At 34.3% G+C, this 17,209-nt stretch overlaps 1 protein-coding gene and 1 long non-coding RNA gene across 3 annotated transcripts in view; one reads left to right on the top strand and one right to left on the bottom strand.

Annotated features, from left to right (window-relative positions):
* The window catches only part of GRID2 (glutamate ionotropic receptor delta type subunit 2), a 1,468,772-nt gene that overhangs the window by 564,309 nt on the left and 887,254 nt on the right, over positions 1-17,209 (top strand). The window lies entirely within an intron of this gene.
* Positions 5,587-10,731, bottom strand: LOC131507320 (uncharacterized). The gene is made up of 3 exons (XR_009259445.1): positions 10,651-10,731; positions 8,862-8,925; positions 5,587-5,901 (listed from the first exon to the last, which is right to left on the bottom strand). It is a non-coding gene; the product is annotated as an uncharacterized LOC131507320 (long non-coding RNA).

Genomic DNA, 17,209 nt, shown 5'->3' with positions numbered 1-17,209 from the left:
ACACACACACACACACACACACACACACACACACACACTCCTGTTACCCATAAACCAAGAGGTCCTTTTCCTCCACTACTTTCTGCTTCCACTGGTGCAAGTTCTAGTCTCCGGCCAAAGTGCCCACTACTGTTCATCTCCATGCAGCTCTCCTCAGTATTGGAAAAGCATCTTTCTGTTCTTGGGTGGGTTCAGTTCTGCCTAGTCTACTTATAGCAACAGGCTCCCATAATCACCGTATACTACCCTCAAAAACCCTATGGACTTTGTAGTACTTTTCTATACCATAGATCACATAGAATATGATTATCTTTGCCATGAAGAGGAAACAAACTTTCTCTCTGTCTGTCCATCCCAAGGCTGAAAGGGTCCACATTATTATACTCCTATACACCATTCAAAACATACATTTATCATATTTCTCTCAGACTCCAGCTGCTGTCTGTGGCACAACAACACTGGAGCTGTAAATGAAGAAGTCTAGACTTGATACAAAACTTTCCTGGATTAATGTCAGAAGAAAAGAAAATCATTTAACTCATTATGTCAACACTGAAAATGAACTCCACATTCCAATGATTTTTATTCCAATCATTTAACATTCTATATTAGCAATATTTGCACAACAGAGTTTTGTACAATATATATGTTTTTTATAGTCTTAGCTGAACCCTCAGTACTGTGTGAGATTTTTTTTTTTCATATTTTTCAAAACCTTGCATTTCTGTCAGCAATTGCAGCATAACTTTTATTATTTCTCAAGTTTCAAGAAACTCTAGCAACAATAAATACTTGATAAATTCCTGTTGAATAAGTAGATAAATGAATGAATAAGAGCTATTTCCTTTCTTGAAAATTATTTACCTCTATCTTCTACATATACCTTTCCCAATCCATAAGAAGTTTAAATCCCTCTTTTCACTGTTAAAACAATATTTAGTTTTCATTTATTTGTTTATATTATTACTTTCTAACATGTCTATTTGCATTTTTTTCTCACCAAATTTTAATGCCATGAAATAAATAATATGGCATGAAAATTATTTATATGGTTATACCTAGTCAACAGAATGTCAAGGATGTAGACTTTGAGTGGCCATACACCAAAACATGCAAGAAAATAGATTTAAGGGTAGAAAACTGGTAGTAATTGACACCATTTAAATAACAACAAAATAATTATATTAATATGCTGCATTTCCTCATTACCCACAGGGCATTTAGCCCAATGGAAGACTTGTTAGAGCAAAAGCAGAGATACCTGTTGAGAGAACAATTAAAAATTTTGTTTACCTATACCTGAGAAACATGGAGTGATATTCTCATGCCCTAGTGAAAACAGCTAATGTAATGATACATGTTGAGAGCATGTCAGTTTCTGGACATAAGTGTGTGTGTGTGTGTGTGTGTGTGTGTGTGTGTGTGTGTGTATGTGCATGTGTGTGTATTTTAAGATTAAATTCCTTTTTATCAAGTAAGTAAAACTGATCACACAATAGCACATATTTACAAATAAGAACATGGGAGTAAAATAGGCTTTAATGTATTTCCTAAATGAAGTATATTTTCAAAATTAATGTCAATAATTATGTAAATAAAAAAAATAAGACCAAGGATTGAAAGTTTATGGAATAATGTCTTTTTTTACCCTAACTCTTTTGCATTAAGAAAAACTCGGTTTTATCAGTTTTTTTAATGTTTATTTATTTTTGAGAGAGAGAGAGAGAGAGAGAGAGAGACAGAGCATGAGCAGGGGACGGGCAGAGAGAAAGGGAGGCACAGAATCTGAAGCAGGCTTCAGGCTCCAAGCTGTCAGCACAGAGCTGAACGCAGGACTGGAACTCGAGAATGGTGAGATCTTAACTGACTGAGCTACCCAGGCACCCGGAGAAACTGTGTTTTCAGATTAGCACTTGCTTGGACTGCCCATTTTGACAAAAAACAAAAAAAAAATTTTTTGGTGTATGCTACATCTGGCTTAAAAGATAACAATTTCAAACATGAATTATACTCATCAAGCTAGGTTCATTCAATAAAAGTTTTGGCATGTCCATTATTTCCACTTTTAAGCTGTTCTTTGTAAGTAGCCATTTTGAAACTCTAACCATACAGAATTAACTCTAAGATTTTTTTTTTATGTCCCAAATCCAACATTATGAAACTATGTCTTATAGCTACTTAGTGACAGAATGACAAATGAATGTCCTATTCATTGTAGTGAAAGATGACTGACTTAATGAACCATGTTCCACTTGTCAAATAAGTTTCTTCCTCTGTATGTCTCTTTACATATAAAACTATTCTTTAAAAGCACAGTATAGGAGAGAGAAAGAAGTATGTGACTCCTATTTTTGCCTTCTAGAATAGCTATCTACATCAGATAAAAATATTGATTAACCAATTTATTATTTTTATTGCTAAAGTTATAAGTATTTATATGCCCTGTAAGAGTATATACATTATACTAATAGGTTCAGTAACTTCTCATTGTTTTCTGTTGTTCCCTTTGTTGTTTTATGAATCAGCATGTGACATGTTTTACTAATTCCAGCTGTTCAAAAATCTATTATTAATATTGTACTTCTCTTTACTACAATAAAACAAAAGCCATGTTACAAATATCTAAACTTTAACATAATGGCCTTGGGAATATAAACCAAATAAAAGTGGTCAGTTAATGGAAGTTGAAAAATAACTGTTCTTATTGTTACGATTTTATTATAGAGTTTAAGACTTTTTTTTTTTTTTTTTTTTTTTGCTTAAAATTGATTGATATCTTCACAAGCAGAATACACCTTTTTTTATACTGGAAGGAATTTTTTATTGGAAATTTTTATAATCCTAGAGATGAATATAGTGGAAGAAATTACATAAAATTAATTGCTTTTTTTGCTTTAAATGCAGAAAAGGTAAAATGATTATTTTTACTTATTATATACTGATAGTATACATTTTGTAAGGTCAAATCTTGTCTCACATTGTTTCTCATTTTCTCAAAAGAAAAAAAAAACACATAGCTTTAAATATCACTAGGGAAAACCTCGACTAAAAATTATACTTTAAAACTATTACTGGAAAGATGTAGAAGTCTTTCCCCAAGTTACATTTTCCTCCACAGATCCTTCCTTGGTAATCTCCACCTCCATTTCATGTTGCTGATTTCTTCTGATGGCAGTTAGATCCTCAAAGAGATCCAGGCTCAGAACTAAGCAACATATTTGATTCTTCCTTCTTCCTTGCTTTTTTCATCACATATTAACATGCAGTATTTTCTATCCTTGTCATCTTGTTGACTTCTGAGTTCTTATATCTTCAGTTTTATGTAAGGCCACTGTTTTCCACAGCTCCCTACCTTCCTTCCCAGACCCCCTTCTCACCATTAGGTTTGATCTTGCAATTTTTAATAAGCAATATGTCCAAAGTTAAATTCTTTGCTCAGAGCATGAAGTGTAAATATCTATTTGCTTGAAGCAATACATACTAATAATAAATGCACCTTATGGAAGAATTAAAGGAACAAAAACATGAATAAAGCTGTGTTGCTCTTGCATTTCTGAATACTCTTTTTTTTTTACCAGAAGAATCAGTTCAAAAATAATAGTTATAAAGAGTCTCAGTAACAATCATACTGCTAATGTACGTAAATAATACTATACCATTGGACTGAAGGTTTTTCTACTAAATTTTAAATTAAAGGACATCATTATTAAGAAACAAAATTTTTCATCTCATGAACATCTTACCAGATAAATTGGAGAAGTCATCTAAAAAGATAAGCTTTCTTCAACATTTTGTAGAGTGCAGAGTTAGGTTTATGTATAGAGATGATTAACTTCTCATATGTATTCTGTTATTTTATTGTTTTGTTTTTTTTAAGTTTAGTGATTTTGAGAGAGAGAGTTGGCGGGGGGGGGGGGGGGGGGAGGCATACACACAAGTTGGGGAGGGTCAGAGAGAGAGCAAGAGATAGAATCCCGAGCAGGCCACGCACTGTCAGTGTGGAGCCAGACGTGGGGCTCAACCCCAGGAGCCATGAGATCATGACCTGAGATGAAACCGAAGGTCAGAAGCTCAACTGAATGAGTAACCCAGGCATCCCTGTATTCTCTTATTTTAAAGAATTAATCCAAAGTTCCAATCTGGGGGCATCTGGTTGGTTCAGTTATTAAGCCTCTGACTCTTGATCAGGTGAGGGTTCCTGAGGCCCAGGAGCAGCCTGTTCTCAGCCCAGGGCAGGTGCTCAGACATGTGGGAGAGGGACAGTGGACTCTCCCCAGAGCAGAGACCATATACTTGGACTGACTGGACCTGATTTTCAGGCTGGGTAGAGAGTTAACAAGTAGCAGAACTCAGAAGTCAACCTTAAAATTTACATTCAAAGCTGATGTAGAGTTGGATGGAAGGAAAAAAGACAATAAATAGATGTTGTGCCTACCTAAAAATTTTGCTAAGGGCCATTTTCTCCTTGTTAATATCAATTTATTTTCTACAATACAGTGCTTTACCAAGATATTGGTCCATGTATAGAATTTTAAAAGTGGTTTAATTTTATTTCCTATTTTGTACTTAGAGCTTGGATTAAAGTTTTAGATTACGATTTGTGAAAGTACTTAGAAGCCAGAAATAAAGCAGTTTTACTGTTGCAATGATATATTTGATGGCATTTCAAAGTAAATGTTGCCTATAAAGACAGTGAGAGTGGGCAAAATCTGGGAGATCAGCTATAAACTGTCAGCAATTTTTCACCTTTTCTCCCCAAATTCGTCGATGAACTGCTAAATTCTAAAAATTCCAATTAAAGACTTGAGCGTGTGTGGAAATTGATTAGTTCACTTACCCATGTGTTATTCGTTCATCTGTCAATAATTATGTAATTTCCAAGAGGGTAGGGACATCATTTTGTTCCTATTTCTTCCTATTTTGACTGCTGTTTCCTTTTAGCCTTATATAGTACCTAGGAACTAGTTGATAATACTAAATATTTATCAAATGAAAAACAATAACCATGAATAAAATTTTTTCTTATGTTCAATATATCAGAAAATGTGCAAAGTATAATGACTTCATTGTACATGTACAAAGTACATGACTTCATTTTTTTACTCTTCATATTTATTTAATTTTTAAATTTTATTAATTTTTCAATTTTAATTCCAGTATAGTTAACATACAGTGTTATATTGGTTTCAGGTATACAATGGAGTGATTCAACAATTCTATACATTGCTCAGTGCTCATCATGATTAATTTCTACAGTGACTTCTTTAAAAAGCTACTGGTCTAGGAAAATGTGTCAGGCAAGGAGTAGATGAGGAATGCAGGCATTTAAAGAAATAAATTGTTGTTTACTGTAGAGTTAATTAATTTATGAGAGTAGCAAGCATTTTAAGTCTAAGTAAATATATGTTTTCTTACTTATCACTCCTATTTCAAGCCACAAAAAAAAAAAAAGCCTAGATTATGAAAAATAGACCCTACCCAATTTTAATTGAGCAGGGTTTATCATTACTATCCACCACTGTATTAATTTTCTGTTTCTGATAACAAATTCTGGTTACAAATATAACAGCTTAAACAACACCCATGTATTAGTTCATAGTTCTGTATTTCAACCTCATACAGAGAGTAACTGGGTTCTCTGTTCAGGGTATCAAAAGGCCAAAATTAAAGTGTCAGTCAGGCTGAGTTCTTGTCTGCAGAATTTCTATAGACTTCTAAGTTCATTCTTGTTATTGACAAAATTCAGTTCCTTGTGGTTATCGAACTGGGGTCACTGCTTGCTCACTGTCTGCTGGAAGCCACTCAGCTTGTAGAGCCCATCCACATTCCTTGAATCGTGGTCCCTCCATTTTGAAACAAACAACAGTGTGTCACAGAATCCTAGACTTCTTTTGTGACAAACTGGAAATAAACAAAAAAACAAAAACAACACTCTGCTCTTTAAAGTTTTTTATCATTGCATCAGGCCCATCCAGATAATCTTTTTATTCATTTTAAGTAAGTTTTGTCATATAACCTAACCCAAGCACAGGAGTAAAATCTGCCAAGTACACAGTCCTGTGGATTGATTAAGCAGGTCATGTGCACTAGGAGGAGGGAAACTTGGGGAGCCATTTTGGAATTCTATCTACCAAACCGGTCTTCCTTTTTTTCTAACATTTTTTCTCATTTGTGCTCATTGATCAATAGACTGGTTAAAAAATTGTTTTTAATGTTTTTTTTTTTTTTTTTTTTAATTTTTGAAACACAGAGAGAGATAGACAGAGTGAGGGCAGGGGTGGGGCAGAGAGAGAAGGAGTCCAAAGCAGGTCCCAGGCTCTGAGCTGTCAGCACAGAGCCCAATGCAAAGCTGGAACCCACGAGACATGAGATCATGACCTGAGCCAAAGTCAGACGCTTAACTGACTAAGCCACCTAGGTGCCCCGACCACTAGCTTAGGTTAGTCATAGTCGTCATAGTACCTAGTAAGGTCTTAATCTAAATAATGGCTATCTTTATTGTCATTGCTTTAAGTTTTTGTCTTCCTTTTTAAACTGTAAGCATATCCTGGCTTCATTACAACTCCATGTTGACAATATTCCTGGCACTTAATCCTTCCCTAACTACACAAAATATATGCTCAACAAATAATGTATTATAGGAGGAAATGAAAGCAAACACTAGAGAAATCATATTATATAAGAGGCTTCTAATCAGCCTACTCTCATCCTTGTTCTGATTCTTCATGTATCAAGCCAAATGTTACCTTTCCAGTTTATTGCAACATTGCAGATGGCCTCCCCAATTATTTCCAGCGTCATCAAGCTCTTTATTTACTTCCCATCTCATCATTTTCTGTAGTGATGTTTTTTGCATATTTATTTACTTATGTGTTGTCTGACTCCTACTGGGATAAAAGGTCCTACCAGATGGGTACTTTTTATATTTTTCTTATTGTGTCTCTAGAGTTAAACTAATCCCTGGTCCATAATAAGTATTCAATAAATACTAAAAGAATGACTTGTAGACTGGCAGAACTTCCTACAGGGCTTCGGTGCAATTTTTCTTTGCCCAATTGGTAACCTGAGCATTTAAATCTTTCAAAATGCATTGCAGAAGTTTTCCAACATTTTTGACAATAATTTCAATCATAGCAAAACTATAATCTGCAATCTCCACTCTAATTACACAGTACATTTACCTCATACTTTGTTCCCCCCAAAAATCAGGAGTGTATTGTGCAAATTAATTAACAAATGTAAGGCATCTATGGGGAAAATTAATTAAGGATTAAAAAAAGTATTCTAGTAACAGCTGTGCTCAAAAAGTTGGGGCGGAGGTAATTTTTACACCAAGAATTTCATATAAAAATTCTATTATTATTCTATTTTTTATTAGCATAAATGCTAATTTATGACATCAGTATCCTTCTGTGCAATTCTTTTGGACATAATCAGTTACACAAAGTGCACTGGTCCTTGTGTTTGACCTTTAATAGTTGTGTTGTGACGTGAAACATATTAGTCAGCATCTCCCTGTGTTCTTCCTTATGATGTGCTAGAAATCCACTGTAAAAGCAGTATGACATGAATTACTATTTGTAAAGCATTTTGAGCTTCCCAGAGCTTCCTGTGCCATCACCAATTATAACTCCAAGCATGTTCTCCTATTTCCATTGTCAGATGGAAAGTGACAGTTTCTGCTACTTTGCAGCTTGATAAACTGTCTCCTAGAAAACACCTTAATCAGCATAAATTCAGGTTGTTGTGGGTTCATTTTTTATAAGCTAAATGTCCTGATGTAATTTTAGGTATCCTAAAATGTAATTATTTAGATAGAAACTTCAAGTAAATAAATCCTTGATTCATTTTCTTTTAAATCCTGAAAACTCAGTGCCCTAAATGCTGCTTTGGTAGAAAAATCATTGACAGCTGCAGACTCCTGCCACTTGAGACAGATTGAGAAGTGCACAACAATTTTTTTTTTAAAAATCTCCATTCGTTATTTACCAGTAATTACCTTCTACTGGCTCTTCTGTCAATACTTACCCATTTTGTCTATCAAATTAACTGATTAATGCTAAGTAACTTTTTTAAGGGTTTTGCTTAAAATAGTAAATCTTAGATAGCTCTTGGAAATATGTTATTCAGTATCTTAGAGTTTTCCTGTCTTATGAAATTTCATTTATCTCTTCATGTGGACCTTTATTTTCTGCCAACATGTGCATTTCTACATTTTTCCTCCACCCTCATCATTTACTCATGTTGAGATCATTGTCTTTTAAACTTCACTCTTTCAAGAATGTTCTTGCACTGTCCCTTTTGAGCCTTCTCTCTACATTCAACTATATTCTACTACAGTCCCTATGAATTTTAAGAATAATCACTTTTCATACATCTGCCTAATCCAGCAGCCTGTGAAAATCCCTGTCCTTCTCCTCCAGTTTATCAATTAAGGCACTTAAAATGACCAAACTAGACCTCAATAAGTGATAACAGAAATTGTGCCAACCAAGATTAAATCACAATAGCCTTCTCTCCTAAACCTCACTCTTTAGCCCTTATTCTGAATTCCACATTAGCTTTTAACCAATAGAGTAGGCACTTGGTTGAGAGCCTATCTTTATATGGAGTATATAGTGGATATTTTCACTTTCACCATTGTAACTTTGCTAGGAAAAACATGTCTTCATTTGATGGCTTTGATGATGTGTTGAGAAGTGTAGGTGGAAATTCAATGTTAAAGGACTTTAGAGTGGATGTTTCTAATGGATTTGCTATTGTTAGGTCAGCATGGAAGGAAGACTTTTGAAGTCAGTCAGCATAGCTAGGATACTCTGAAATCATTACACTCTGGACATAATATAACAAAGATCTTTGACCTTCATTGCAGTAGAAAGGATTCCTCTTCTCTCAGCTCCATAAGCTTATTAGTAAAGTCTCAGTCTGTCAGTTCAAATGATAAGAGAACATATATAAGATGGTTAGTATAAGGCTAGTATATACTTGTTTTTGAGATCTTTGCCATTAATAAGACAAATAATGTTGACCAGTTGTTTCACATTTCTATTCACAAATTATTTAAATTCAAAAATAAAATATCAGACTACCAGTATTTTACAGTAACAGTCATAACTGCCTTTTGACATAAACCTAGTTTGACTCTGAGCCAAGCAAAAGAACAACACATTTAAGATATTTTAAAGTCTGGTAAAAGAAATTTGTGTTGTTGACCAAAACTTCTTGGTAACTTCCCATGGGAAAATAAGTTCTTTTGGAGGACAGTGCTGAATAGCTTGGCATATGCTGACACTTTGTTACAGTCTTTTCAATAGCAGAATCATTTCCAGGCCACCAGACACAGTGAATAATTCCTGAATGTGCTACATGTGGTGTGGCCAAGATGACAGTACTGCCATCTGGAACAATAACAAAATTTCCTCAAAACAGACATCCTTTATGGACAGATAACTCATGCAGATCATGTGTCAAGGGCTTGATTTCTTCAGACATTTCCCCACTGGACTTTGCAGTCACAAGCAGAAGCACATTCATAGCAATGACATATTATTACAAATAAGAAATACATAAACCATACTCGATTGATTTTTAAAAAATATTTATGGATATTAGACAGGGTATAGTATCCACTGGTATTTAGGAACAGGTACTCCATCAAATGTAAAGAGATCACACTGTTATTTGGCATGGAAAAAGAGAAAGTTCACCAGTGACGAGGGCACCACAGGACACTGAGAAGATAATAGTAATAACCTGAAGCAACTAAGAAATCTTACCTCAACCTGTACCACCAAACATGAATGCAGCAGCTCATCACAATATCTCAGTTTAATTCCACCTCAACAGCATTGTTTTATTGTCTAACTGGTTTAGCTCCCTTCCGGGAACCCCCATGTTTATTTGATATCCCCCAATTGATTTTTCTTTCATGTTCTCTTTGTTAATCAGTTCATTATTCAGTGGTTTTCAAGCATTTTACTAACTTAACAACATTTTCTTTGTATTAAATCAATGTAGAAGGATTAAACTATATAAAATATCTGATTGATTAAATCAAGAATGAGATGCATGCTTTCCTGACAGGTTGGATGGTTCTGTAGTCCCTGGAATTATATCCATAGCATCCTATGGCTCCAACTGGTTCTTTTTAAGAAGTTCTGCCCTTGCTGTGATATTTATGTAGTCACTTCTTTTTCTCCAGTGTGAAAGAAACCCTGTCACAATCTTTAATTTCTCAGATAATGTTCTGAGGGTCCGACATATGGATGTTTTGGACTAGGCTATTGATGTAATAGAACACAAAGTTTGTTTACCATTCGTAAGCAAAATAAACAAAAATTCAGATTAAAGAAAATATATGGAAGATTACAGGAAGGAAGAGTGTGAAATTTAATTATACTCTTCCAGTTGTCAATAAGTATCTTTGGCTGTGTAACTTGCCCAGTTCATAAATATATGCGTGAAATATTGCCTTTAGACATACATGTCTGATTCTTGTATCAGATTCCCTTTTACAGAAGTGACCTGTAAAATTTTGTCTAGATAGAATATGTTGTGTCTCTGTTGAGTCTACAGTTGTATTCTTTGGCCTACTTGATATACAGAACAAAAATAGGATGCTGTATGTTTTTCTGGCTGTTGGAAACTTACCTTGAGACCGTTTTTGTGGTTCAGTGATTATGCTGCACATTCAACCCGCAATTCCCTGTTCCCAGAGGCCAACAGCACACTGATAATGAAGAATTGGATATAAACAAAATTATGAAAAAGTTCTAAACAGCATTCCATTTGTACTAAACACATTATGTATTAGCATAAAAATGATATATAATGAAAGTAATGGTATTAAGATAAATTTTCACTTACTAAAAATTTATAATATACTATTTGCTCTTCACTTCAATAACAAGTTATATTATACAACATCAACTTAAACATATGATAATGTATTATAGTCTTATAAAATAATTATTTTATTATATTTGCTTTGATAATGTGCAATAAATATTTACTTAATAAGCCCAGTTTTTTAGTAATGCAGATTGATAGAAAACACATGACAAATAAATTACCACTGAATTTAACAAATTCTTCAGGAGTTAAGTATATATCTGCTTTGGTATTAAAGAAATGGCACATTATTCATTGAATTTATTATAAAATCCGTGCTCATTACCGTGGACCATAAGCCCAGTGTGATCTGGCTTCTTCCCAGATTCTAATTTCACCTCATAATTTTCTCACTTATTTGTCAGGCTCTAGCCATCCTAGCTATCTTTATATTTCTCCAAAAAGTAAAGCTGGCTCTTTTCCTCTTTTTAGATATAACCTCCTGCCTCAGATCTCCATATGGTAGGTCTCAAATTAAATTTTTCCTTTGCCATTTCACCTTCACTGAAAAAAACAGTAATATAGTCTCCCAGAACTCATTTTTATTTCACTCTTATCTTTTATTATTTTTAAAATGATTTTAGTTATTTATATATTTTCTTGTTTATTGTCTTTTTCCTTCCTACTAGTACTATTGTGTAATTTGCACAAAGTTAAGGACCTTAAAATGTCACATGTAACTCTCTATTCCATATGCCAAGAACGGTATTTGCCAAAGAACAGACATTCAGTGTATATCTGTTGAATAAACTGAGTGAATAAACACATATTTGAGCCATAAACCATATGCCTTTTAAAGTCTAATTGTCAAAAAATAACAGTCCCAAAATATTCTTGCTTGAAAACATGCAATACGCACTGTGAGACTAACAAGACAGTCTGCAAATATAAAAGGAAACAAACATCATTATCATATACTAATGTTAATTTGTTACTTAAAAAGAAAAGGAACATGAAAAATTACAAGTTTCAAACAGCGCTAATAGTAAATTGATAAAAATTGATAATAAATGTAAGTTTTTATCCATCCACAGAATCAAAGACAAGACCAAACTTTGAGTAATACTGCACTTGTGATGAGGGGGTTGGGAGTAGGTAGGGGTGAAATATTGTGAGGAAATGTTGTCAGAGCTTCGGTAGGGTTTCATAGCTCATCATCAGTTGAGTTGCTTGATATGGACTTGATGATACGTCACTTGATAGATGTACTTGTTTGATATGTCCCTTGATACAGACATGGATGGCCTTACTTGTTGCCTTCCTGACACAGTCTTACCCACCAACTAGTTGCTTCTTTCTTGATTATCCTTGCATCACTTCATACAACCTTTAGCTATCTGCATATTACATTTAGTATATTTGTTTACATATCATCCTCTCCCCCTCCATTGGAATCTATAGAAAGGTAAACATTTATTTTACATGTTCAATGTCTTGCTTCAAGCCTAGGAAATAAGTGTGCACTGCGTGTCAGTGGACTGAGTACTTAATGTTTTTGTGAAAGACATTTTAAGAACCAAACGGCGTAGGAAATGCTTGACGTTTTCCTTTCTTTGACAATTAAGTCACATAACTGTCTTCGATATTTTATGTTACCATATCATGTCTACATGTAGAGATTGTTTTCAAAAATCTGTAATTAACGGCTTATTCAAGTCACCTTTAATTCATGATATCATGTGTTCCCTCATTGTTTGTGTAGATATTTCTTGATGTCAGAGAAGCAGCACAAATGACTTTTGATTATATTTTAAGAAATTTCAGATTATTTCTTTCCTTAAATAGAAAATGTGCCATGAGTAGTTAAATTTTTGATAAATAAAGGACTGAACTCAAATGGTTTAGCCCTCTGTGTCTTATAACCTATTCTTCAGAGTAATAACTGTTCTAAGTGGTAGAATGGTTTATCAGTGCAACGTCACTGATGAAAAATGCTGTTGATTATCCTTGTCTGCAATTAATTAAATGCTTTCTTCAAAGGGTCAGAGAAGAAAGCTCAAGTGAAACATATCATATGTCAGCAAGAACAGTGTATTTTGTTGCCACGTCCACAGACAGTATTATAATTATCAGCAGTGAAGGTTGTGGAGTCCCGCACATTGAAAAATAATAAAAATAGGTCTGATGCTAATTCCTGTTGGTCAGAAATGGGAATCATGGACATACATTTGAACAAGTGATTCTGGAACTCCTGAATGTGGAGAGGATAATTTAATTGAATTAGTTTTTGAATTTCACACCTTTAGAGAAGAACAATAGTTAATATCTTGGTAAAAGGCTAAATGAAGTTCTTAATGCTCTACCATTCAATAGAACTTCCAAATTTTCCATCATCTAGAATCTTGGGTTTCTATCCTACTTGAGTTTTCATTGTCCTGCTTGTTGAAGTTCCATTTGTACAAAATCAATTACATTTTTTGCTAGATATGTGCAGGAAGTCCAGAAAAGTGTTTAGAGTATCATACAAAATATACAGGCCATAAAATGTTAATCATGAGAATGATTTAACAGATAAGGAAATTGCAACTCAAAGTGATTCTCAAAATTCACTGCACATCAGGGTTCTGAGCCCCATTCCTGCAGTTGGTTGAGAAGCCTGGGGTTTGTACCAGACGATTCTGATATAGATGATGGGTAGGTGATACTGAGAGTTGTTTTTGTTTGTTTGTTTGTTTTTGTTATTTTTAATGCACAGAATACAACTGTTTCCTAGACCAGTGTATTTATATTACTGCATAAATTTTTAATACATTAAGACAATTTATAATTTGAGAGCTCCATAAATTCTTTCAGTAGAGCTATTGTAAAACAGTGTTAATTTTGAATCATGGGGTTTAGGTATATGGAACTTTTATAAGGCAAATTATTTGAAAAAAAAATGCTCCTGTCCACCCTTACACACCAATGCCACAACAAACCTACGGATTATTAAGCCAGTTAGGAATTGGTTTCCTGCCAGCTGCAGTCATTAAAGAATTTGGTTATTTTGCTCCTACAATTATGAATTTATTTATTACAAAACACTTATTCTCTAAGGATTTCATTCTTCTGCCAGTTTAAAATTCCAGTAAAATAGATGAATAGAAGACTAAAATAGAAACAACTAGGCTATTCTTTCTCCTCTAAAACATCAAGGGCAATCACTTTGTTGATATAATTTGTGACTAGTTTCTAAAATGTGTCATCTTTGCAGTAGTTTGTATTTTATCTTTTGATAAATTATGTTTGACAAGTAGGTGAAAAAGCAGAGAAAAGCTACATTTTATGTAGTGTGTGTGTGTGTGTGTGTAATGTATTTTAGAAAAGTATTTTACAGTGAAGACTGGTGAAGCATTCTATTAATTTTATGAACTAACTTCTAAAGAATATGTCAAAAATAGATTGTCAGGTACATCTTAGCATTTGTGAAGAGTAATGTTGCTAGAATATCTTTCTTTTTATATTCTTAAAAGATATGTCAAAAATGTCTTTTTCAAATATGGAAATGTAAATCATGGATTCCAAAGTATTTTACTTTTCTCTGGGACTCTATATGACATCCAAACTAAATGTTAGGATGATGGGTGTGCACAGTTTTCTGTGGCCTCTGAAGAAAATGAAATTATTTTTAAATTGTATATAAGTACAAGAGCAATATGTGTGGGTTTTGTTCTCTCTCTCTTCCTGTGTATATGTGTGTATGTGTGTGTTTATGTGTGTGCAGGGGAGAGTTTTTCATCTGACATATTAAAAACATTAGATTACATCGTACTTACAGTAATTACAGTTTACTGGTGACACTGTCATTAGCAGAGCAATCCTTATGTCTAATTTATAGCAAGGTCACAAATGATTAAATCAAGACAAATTTGATCATTGAGTGTAATCATGATGAAACGTATTGGTACTCAAGACAACCTCTTGGCAGCCATTATATACAAGCCATTAGATACAAGGCTGTATCTAATACATACATAGTTTAGGTGAAAAAAATATCATGAGATTTTGGCTTAAACGGGTGCTCAATAGGGGCATCTAGGTGGCTTAGTCAGTTAAGCGTCTGACACTTGGTTTTGGCTCAGCCATGATTTCACGCTTTGTGGGATTGAGCCCCTGAGCTGACAGCATGGAGCCTGCTTGGAATTCTCTTTCTTTGTCTGCCCCTCCCCCGCCCCTGTCTGTCTGTCTTTCTGTCTATCTGTCTGTCTATCTCTCAAAATAAATAAGTAAACAATAAAAAAATAAACAGATGCAAAAACTAAAGTTCTCTGTTAGAAATGCCCAACTGGTAGTTTGAGTGACTCATGTATGCCTTCAGTATGAAAAGGCAGAGACCCAGCCCATCTTTGTGTGCTTAGTGTACAAAACATGACGGGCTTGGGGCGCCTGGGTGGCGCAGTCGGTTAAGCGTCCGACTTCAGCCAGGTCACGATCTCGCGGTCCGTGAGTTCGAGCCCCGCGTCAGGCTCTGGGCTGATGGCTCGAAGCCTGGAGCCTGTTTCCGATTCTGTGTCTCCCTCTCTCTCTGCCCCTCCCCCGTTCATGCTCTGTCTCTCTCTGTCCCAAAAATAAATAAAAAACATTGAAAAAAAAATTAAAAAAAAAACAAAAACAAAACATGACGGGCCTAAAATATTTGCTTGTAAATGAATAGAGGGAGGAATGAATGCATGAAAACTGAGATACCCCGATTTAAAGGCTTGATATTCTCTCTGACAGTTTGTGACTTCCTCTTTTGTCACTGCCTATATCAACCACACTCCAGTCATACTGGTTAGCTTTTCTTTTCTTGTATATTATAAGCTCCTGTCCACCTTTAAATGTCCATTTTTCTCTCCCTCTAATCCTATTCCCCTAGATACTCAAAACATCATTATTTCTCATTAAGTGTCTCCTGTCCTAAGAGGCCTTCCAGGCCACTCTGATTTCAACTATCATCTGAAATGTGTGTGTATTATATAGGTATGTGTATGATATTGTTTACTATTAAGTATATATACATACGATACCGAGTTGATTATCTTCCATTTGACTTGTGCCCAAACTCCTTGAGAGCAGAAACCTTGTATCACACTCACTCTGCATCTAGAATAGCTTCGGCCTATGGTATGTTGGTGCTTTGTAAGAATGTAGTGAATAAATGAATGCTATGAAAGTATTTCATAATTTCCTCCTTTAGTGCATCCAATAAATTACTCCTACAGAGGAAAATTAAACATTATAATATGAATTAGATATATATTGTAGTTTATTATTTTTAATAAAGAAGAAACAGTTAACAGATGGTTTTAAAAAGCATTAACAGAGAGCATTCACTTTTAAAATTATATTTCATCTTTAATAGGGAAATAATTGAAGTCTTTTAAGGCTTGGAAACTGTTGTATATATTATATGTTATGAAAAGGAAAAAAAAATAGCATCACCGTGGAGCAGCAGAAGGTAATCTGTGGATTTTACAGCTTAAAATAGGGTGCCTAAATATATGTGGCAAAAGGTGTGTGTGTGTAACTGTGCTTAGTTTATCACTTTAAATTGTGACTGTAAATAATATAAAATGAGAGGACAAACTTGTGATAACATCAGCCTCTAATAATTCTAGGACCTTTTGTCCTATTTAAAAGTACTAAATAAAAAAAAAAAAATTAAACAATTTTTTCCCAGTAAAAGTAGATATGGATTTTCTCCCCCACCACCCCACTACTTCTCTCTCTCCCCCACCCCTCTCTCTCCCCCACCCCCTCTCTTTCCCCCACCCCCTCTCTCTCCTTTAAACTTCCCTGCAGCATTAGGTGAACAGACAGTGGTAAATAAATAGAAATAAAAACTTTATGCCCTGGAGTTTTGACGTTCAATTTCTCATCATGTCTTAATGATTAACTTGTTACTTAACCTTCAGACCTCAGGGTGTTTTTTTTGTTCGTTTTTTTTTTTTTTTTTTTAATGTGTAAAATAAGAGGCTTGACCTAGCTGTTTTCTAATAGGATAAGATCTTATGATTCTATTAAATATATTGCTCTTACTCATTAAAATTCATTTTAAGTTGGTTTTTAGAAGTTTCAAAACCATGTTCTAGTATTTAATTTCTGTCAACTGTACCCCTGGGCTTTTTGGTTTTTATGTGAATGTAGAGTGTGACCCCCCAATGAATCAAAGGAGCAAGCTGTATAGCCTGGAGAACTGATATAAGAAGCCAACATTTAGAGATTTTGATGATTTATGCTGCACTTTGCATACTGGAAAATGTGGAAGGTTTTTTTTTTTTAATTAAACTTTGTAAGGAAGTAAGTTTAAGGTTTCATAGTCTGATGGCTTAGAGAAACACTGCAACAAAACCTACAA

The sequence above is a fragment of the Neofelis nebulosa genome, chromosome 3 (assembly GCF_028018385.1).
Source record: "Neofelis nebulosa isolate mNeoNeb1 chromosome 3, mNeoNeb1.pri, whole genome shotgun sequence".
NCBI classification, from domain to species: domain Eukaryota; kingdom Metazoa; phylum Chordata; class Mammalia; order Carnivora; family Felidae; genus Neofelis; species Neofelis nebulosa.
The sequence above is the reverse complement of the archived record's forward strand: the minus strand, read 5'-3'. Positions and strand labels throughout refer to the sequence as shown.